Here is an 8,064-nt window from a genome sequence, read left to right as displayed (position 1 = left end):
TTGTTATCTTGTACCATGTAGGTGACCACAGCAATCCAGAACAGCTTATTTTATGTGAAAAAGCTGATTGCTTCTTCCTTGAGCTCCCCTTCATGCTCCACTTTTTAGACAGTTGCCATGCCCATTCTGTAAGCAATGAATTGATGGCACACAGATCTCAGATCACAGCCTCTACCACTTCCCTGGCTTCCTCCCTGCTGCTTCGCACCCTTCGGAGGTTTTAAAAAGAAGGTAACAGCAGAACAGGGAAGGCTGTCCAGAACTGCTGGACAGTTCTGGACAGTTCTCCTTTTCCTGACCCCCATATGGTCGTGTCTTCTAACCCTCATGGAGCAAGGGAGGATGTCACTGCACCTTTTAAGTCACTTTATTTTCCTGTCAGCACTGCCCCTCTGCCCAGCAGGGCTGAGGTCTCTTGGGGTCCTGCCATCCCCTTTCTTGTGGCACAGAGTGGGGGGGGTGCTTTTCTTTCTGTGTTAAAATGTGCAAAACGATGGCACTTGAGGACAGCCTCACCACTAAACCACGCGGTGCCCTGGAGGGATGTCCAAGATTGCTCCCAGTTGGATGGGAATAACTGAATTAAAAAGCCTCAGCCTGCTCCCACCAGCCCAGTTGTTCATCCCCCAGGCATGTCCCCAAGGTATGTCCTCGAGGCATGTCCCCCAGGCATGGCCCCTCTTTCCACAGGCTGCCAGTGGCACACAGGGTGGCCGTGCCCGAGAGCCGGAGCTGGGCTGTGTGCAGGCAGAGGAGAGGCTGTATTGCTGCTGCTGTGGCAGGTGAGGGGAACGCAGCCAGCAGGGTTTCTGCCTGGCTAGAGCCGCCTCTCGAGGGCTGCCAGCTGCATGTCCCCTGTACCGCAACGCCAGGGACGAGAGGGGACAGGGCATGTGGGAGCCAAGGCAGCCTGTCCCCTTGGGTGCCATGCGGCGTGTGCTGGCGGGGGCATTACGTTCATGCCCGTAATCCCGCTACCAGCTTGTGGCCAGTGACTACATAACCTCAAGTCAATTTTTAACTTTCCCAGCACATGAGCTCCTTTTTCAGCAAGATGACGTGGCCCCCTGGGAGGCTCAGGCACTGACGAAGCAGCCGTCTTGCTGGATTTCCCCTCCTGCCGCTGACGAAAACCACTGTTTCCTTCCCTGGCAGTGGGTGGGTGCCTCCGCCCCCCTCCTTGCCCCGTTTCCCTGGGGCAGCTGGGCGCCTGCCATCCTCCCCAGTGCCCCTCCAGCCCCTGGTAGAAATACCAGGTCCCCATACCATTTTTGTGCTCTCGATCCCTTGCATCCCCAGGGGAAGGATGATGGAAAAAGCTGTCCCAGATGGCATGTGCTAAATGCACCGAGGGGCCTCAGTGCAGCACAAGGTTGGGGAAGGGGATTTCAAGGCTCTTGACAGCACATGGCCATCACACCTGAGCGGCACTTGGGCACTGTCACTCTTGGTCCCGCTCCGGGCAGACATGTCAGAGAAATTGGTAGGCACACGGCCACCCTCCATCTCACTTAAATGATGATTTCTTTTTATACTGGCGAGCATGCCCAGCTGCTTTTGAAAGGATGCTAACAGCTTTCTGAAAGCAAATAAGTTACATGTACTCCATCGAGACAGAGTGGTGCTGCCTCTCTTCTTCAGAGCAGGGAGTGAGCCCTGGTCAAACAATTAGCACTGATTAACCAGGAGGAAGAGGAAATCTGGCTCAGGTAACATAGCCCTGTTCCCTGAGTACTGGAGCAGAGTGCTTCAGGTCACGGCGCTCCTTGATCACAGCCTTAGATGCATGGAGTAAAGCTGTTCCTGGCTGCTTTTAAGTAGGAGCATCAGGGCTGGGCAGGGGGTGCCCTGGGGGAGGAAGGGATGGGGAGGAGGAGTGGGGGGACAGGGTTGGGCAGTGGGACAGGGTCGGTGAGGCACAGTCACCCTACAGGGAGCTGGCTCGCAGGGCTGCCTTTGGAACTTACCTTATCTCAGCGCTTCCTGGTTCTCAGACGTTTGCACTTTATCACTTTAATTCCTTGTTTCCTGGTTTTCAGCAATCCGACCTGTGCAGCGGCAAAGGCAGCACTGCAGCAGCCCGAGGTTTGCTTGGTTGTTTTCAATACAGCATTGCAAACAGACCCCAGAGGTGCCTGGCTGCAGTGCGAAACCACGGGGGCTCCTCCGACCACAAGTGCTCAGCCCATCTCCGAGGAATCAGAGTTGCCGCTGCCGGTCCAGCCCCATCTGTTGAGAGGCATGGGATCTGATCTGTGATAGACTAAGGGCTGGGGATGCAGTTTTATTCAGCAGAAAGCTCTGGTGTGTTTTGTCCAGTTGAAATCGATGGCGTTGCTGGTGGAAAGCACCAGCAGCGTGGGTGAACAGGACCCGTGCACACTCCTGAAGAGACTCACGGAGGAATATGGGCAAATCCACTGTCTGCCCAAACAGAGGCCTCTGAGAGCCTGATTTTCACTCTTTTTTTGGTTCCAGGGTTGGAGTTTTTAATACAATATTTTGTCAGCAGATGAATATCCATTGAGAACTACAAAGGCATTGTCAGGGCGTGCAGAGATGCAGTTAGAAAAGCAAAAGCTCAGCTCAAATTGAAATTGGCTAGAGATGTCAAAAAGGACAAGAAATGGTTCTTCAGGTATGTAAACAACGAGCAGAAACAGAAGGAAAATACTGGCCCACCGTTAAACACGAGAGGTGAATTAGTCACGAAGAATGCTGAAAAGGCAGAGGTTCTCAACACTTTCTTCACCTCTGTCTGTGCCAGCACTGTTGGGCCCCAGGCCTTGGAATAAAAATCCAGGTTGATGTAAATACAGACCTATCGTCCGTGAAAGAAGAGTTGGTATGTGAACTATTACAGGCGCTTGACCCCTACAAATTGCTTTCTACAATTACCTGAAAGGGGGTTGTGGTGAGGTGGGTGTCAGTCTCTTCTCCCATGTAACTAGCAATAGAACGAGAGGAAATGGCCTCAAGTTGTGCCAGGGGAGGTTTAGACTGGATATTAGGAAAAATTTCTTTACTGAGAGAGTGGTGAAGCATTGGAACAGGCTGCCCAGGGAGGCGGTGGAGTCACCATCCCTGGAGGTGTTCAAGGAACGTGTGGATGTGGCATTGTGGGACGTGGTTTAGTGGGCATGGTGGTGTTGGTTTGGTGGTTGAACTTGATGATCTTACAGGTCTTTTCCAACCTTAATGATTCTGTGATTCTGTGAAATCGATGGGCCCTGACAATATCCACCCGAGGGTGTTAAGAGAGCTGGCTGATGTCATTGCGAGGCCGCGCTCCGTAATCTTTGTGAAATCGTGGCGATCAGGGGACATCCCAGAAAACCAGAAGGCTAATGTCACCCCCATCTACAAGAAGGGCTTAAAGGAGGATCCAGGACATTATAGGCCCATCAGTCTTTCTTCAGTCCCTGGGAAAGTTATGGAGTGACTCCTCCTGGGGGCTATCACAAGTCAAATGAAGCACGCGATTGGGAAAATTTTTCACAAGGAGAGATATAAGCCATTGTAATAATCTCTCCAGGGAAGTGGTGGATTCTCCAACATGAGACACTTTTAAGATTTGGCTGGACAGGGTGCTGGGCCATCTTCTCTAGACCGTGCTTTTGCCAAGAAAGGTTGGACCAGATGATCCTTAAGGTCCCTTCCAACCTGGTATTCTGTGATTCTATGATCCACTTCGTTATTAGTGGGAGCAAGACTTACAGCTACTCTTGAACTTGGAGAGACTTTGAAGCCCTCCTACCTCCAGCAGAAGCCACCTGTACCTGCACCTCAGCAGAGGCAGCCTGAGATGGCCCTGCTTAGCCCTTCCTTCCCCAGCACACCGGGGTGAGGCTGCTCGGGGAAAGCTGGGAAGAACAACACAGTGTATTTGCTGTAGTATTTTAAGCCCAAAGAGATACCAGGCTATGTTTATCTTCCATGAGGATGTGAACAGATGAAACACGGTGTAATTTATGTTTCTTACATTAAAATTGCAATGCGTGAGGTGCTAAGGTGGTTGAGGATCGAGCGACAGCAGCAGCCTGCAGGTCATATTGCAGCAGGCGTCAGAGTTGGAGGGATGCTCAAGGGCAGGTTCCTCTTGTTCCTTAGATCTGTACAGCATTTGGTGAGGTTTACGTGGGGATGAACATCTCACCCTCCGTTTTCAGCAGGAGAGTTTGCCCTGGGCTTCCCTGGGAGCGTCGTGGGGAAGTGTGGGGACTGAGAGCACGTCGCAAGAACAGTCCTTGCAGTGCTGTACGTGCCTCTGTCAACCTAGTTAAAGCCTAATAATTAGGATTGCCATTCTCTATATTTTTAATTATGAGGTAGCACTTTATTTTAGAGGACAAAAGTAACCCTGTAATTACCTTGTATGATTACTCAGCTATTAGCCCGTCTCTGACGCTTGCAGACACTCAGGAGAGCCCTTGGCAGGCTGTCATGGGGCTACGTGGGCTGGACAGGACCCCTGCAAAACCATCCTCTCCTCTTACCCAGACCACACGCAGACCCTGCAGGGACGAGTACAGCATGAGGCTCCAAGCATGAGCAGACAACCTCTGGCAGTCAGGCGCAGCCTTCCGGGAGCCTTTGTCTCAGCTTCTGTGGGCTGCTGAGGCCTCGCCATCCCGCGTCCCCAGCGCACCCAGCCTGGCTGCCTTCACCCGCACAGGCACGGGCTGGGTCTGCCAGCTCGGAGCGCTGACCGCGCTGATGCCCCACGCTAGCCAGGAGCAGCCTCATGCCGTAGGGCATTGCTGAGCATTGCGGTGCACAGCAACATGCAAACTGATGAGGAGCATCAGCCAAGAAATGAATGTGTTTTAAAGAAATTATTTAAGAAGGAAGGAGTGGAGGAGTGCAGAAGGCTGCTGTCAGCAGCCCTGTGCTCCTCAGCCACCCAGCCCCAGCCCGTGCTGGTGCATGGGGTTGTTCTTCCCCAGGGGCGGGAGGTGGCATTGCCTCTGCCCAGGCCGGTCACAGCCCCGCCTGCCTCACTCAGATGTGAAGGACTAAAGAGTTTATGTGGTCACTGCAGTGAGAGCCAAACGGGGATTCACTGGGCATGAGGGAGGAGAATGGTGCATTGGTGCAGGGAGCAGCTTGGCGTCAGCCTGGTGGCCCCGTGCCCTGCGGGCTCAGAGCTGGGCTTAAAACATGCTGGATGGGTTAATTTTTCCTTCTGCTGACAAGCCCTGGACAGGTGGAAACCCTGTTCTCGGCTTAGCCTCCATCACTGCCTGCACCCCACACTCTGCCAGGCACGGGGGGGGTCTCTCATCCTCCCTCTCACCCCCGCCAGGTTTGCTTCTTTAGCTGAGCCATTCCAGAGGCTGTCTGACTTTTCCGTCGCTGAAGAGATCAGTAACTGATTTCTATAACATCTCATGTGACTGCAGGGTCTTCACAGAGATGCAACTGCGAACAAGTACGCTACTGGCAGAATGAGAAAAGACCTACTTGCCAAAAACCTACCCCACGGTTAACAGTGGGAATCACGTTGCCAGGCCAGGCGCTGCTCTGCCAGCTCGCAGTGGGGTCCGTACCTGCGCGCCGTGGCCGTGCCCCGTTTCACCACAGCTCAGCTCTGCAGGTGAGGCCCCAGCTGCCATGTTAGCTCGTCCTTCCCAGGGCCTGAGCAAGCTCCCTCCTTGAAAAGGAGCTTCTGGTCTCCCCTATTTCTGCAGGCGTCAGGTCGCGCCCTGTCCCAGCAGCACAGCGCTCAGCACCAAGATGTTTTCTCACCCAGGGACCGTTCACACTGGCATCGCCTGCCACTGCTAGCAGCACCTCTCCTGCAGCCTCTGCCTGGGTGCGTTGATGATCGATGCCCAGCAGATGCAGGAGGCTGGGTGTTGCCAGGCCAGCTCGTGTTCCAGCAGGAGCTGGGTGCTGCCTGCTCTTGCTTTCCTCCTGCATCCCTGTAGAGATGTTGGTGGCCGTCTCTCACCTCCGCTCATTGGCACTTGTGGTGGAGCAGGAGGGACGGTCTCCCCACGCACACATGGGCAAACCTGGGCAGAGCAATGCCGGGACACCAGAGCCCGCAGCACTTCCCGACACTCCTGGGGCAGGAGCTCCGAGCTTGGGCGGTCCAGGGGTTATTTTGGGCATGTGCGTGTCTGCGGTCCAGCAACAACAGACCTGACATCCCTGTGCAGGAATGGAAACCTCACTGGGTCAGCAGCAGTAGGTGGGAAGGCTGAGCAGCGGTGCCTGCTCCCCTCTCAGCAGCTGTGATTTAGCAGTGAAGACTAAGCAGGAAATAATAAAGAAATGCTTGCAAAATAAAAATGCTTTTGATGTGAATAGAAATGTTTATAATAACTGGATTTTTTTCATGTAGATAAGGCTCAGAAAATGTATTTTGTCAAAAAGTGACATGCACCGAGCTCTAGTAGGTGTACTCATTTCAGGAGAAAAGGAACAGAAGCAACTCGCTTGATGAACCTGAAAGCTTTCTTAGAATTACAAAAGGAGTAAATGATCTTAATCATATTAACTCCTGGGTGATTGCCTGAATCTTTGTGAACAGTATTCATCACATCCCAAATGGTGTAGTTTTAAGCCCGCACAAAAGACAACTTCAGATGACCTCATGGTGTCTTTTTCAGCAGTGTAAGTTATCACTAACACCCTAAAGGCACTTTGGTTTTAATTTCCAGTACGAGCACATCCAGTTCGGTAAACCTCGGTGCGGGAAGACAACTGCTGCTCTCGCCGGTGAAGGAGCGCCCTGCGGTGCCGGCACATCCCGGCAGCCTCCCCAGTCCTCTGCAGTCTCAGGATGCAGAGCATCCTCACCACCGGTGTCTCAGAGAAGGTCCGGTGGCTGACAACTGTTAAGAGGAGAGGAGGGGCTGCAGGAGCCAGGCCATTCACCTCTGCCAGGCAAACAGCTGGCGAGAAGGTGTGGCCCCTCCTCGTGCCTCCCGCAGGTACTGGTCACAACAGCACTCCTTAAAGCAGTTCTTGCCCAAAGCCACAGCAGCTTAGCATGGCAGCTGCAATCAGGACATCAACTGTTGAAGTGCCCCTGTACTCGGCTCTGGTGAGGCCGCACCTCGAATCCTGTGTTCAGTTTTGGGCCCCTCACTACAAGAAGGACATTGAGGTGCTGGAGCGTGTCCAGAGAAGGGCGACGAAGCTGGTGAGGGGTCTGGAGCACAAGTCTTATGAGGAGCGGCTGAGGGAACTGGGGTTGTTCAGTCTGGAGAAGAGGGGGCTGAGGGGAGACCTCATCGCTCTCTACAGTTACCTGAAAGGGGTTTGTGGTGAGGTGGGTGTTGGTCTCTTCTCCCAAGTGACTAGCGACAGGACAAGAGGAAATGACCTCCAGTTGCGCCAGGGGAGGTTCAGGCTGGATATTAGGAAAAATTTCTTTACTGAGGGAGTGGTGAAACATTGGAACAGGCTGCCCAGGGAAGTGGTGGAGTCACCATCACTGGAGGTGTTCAAGGAAAGTGTGGACGTGGCATTGTGGGACATGGTTTAGTGGGCATGGTGGTGTTGGTTGATGGTTGGACCTGATGATCTTACAGGTCTTTTCCAACCTTAATGATTCTGTGATTCTGCTATATGGTCATGTTTATAAAGAATGGAAAATAGTGTCTAGATTGTACCTTTCCCTCCAGCACCATGTTTTCAAAGGCAATTTCTCAGGCTGTCTTTTGATCTCAGGTGAGTGGGGCCACTAAATTTGCCGTACTTACATTGGTTCAGCAGTTGTTGTAAGTCTTCTTGATTCAGGAAACCAAAGTTCTTCGCCAAAGGACTTATTCAAATGCAAAATGAATTAGGCTTTTCTTCTCTTACTGCAGATGTACTTCAGGAATTTTGGAATATTAAGAACCCCCAGAGACTCCATTCTTCTCTCCAGTTACCATGGTTCATCTTGACAAGCTGTGAAACCCCTGCTTGCAGGCAGCCGCTGGCAATGCCACAAGCTTTGGGGAGCAATTAGGGCAAGCGGGAACAGTCCTGTGTTGTTTCTGGAAGAGGTGCTGGAGTTGGCACCGCAATGGGGTTGTGGTAGGTGAAGTGTTTTAAGAAAAAACATCA

Source organism: Gavia stellata, chromosome 3, assembly GCF_030936135.1.
Source record: "Gavia stellata isolate bGavSte3 chromosome 3, bGavSte3.hap2, whole genome shotgun sequence".
Lineage (NCBI taxonomy): Eukaryota > Metazoa > Chordata > Aves > Gaviiformes > Gaviidae > Gavia > Gavia stellata.
The sequence above is the reverse complement of the archived record's forward strand: the minus strand, read 5'-3'. Positions refer to the sequence as shown.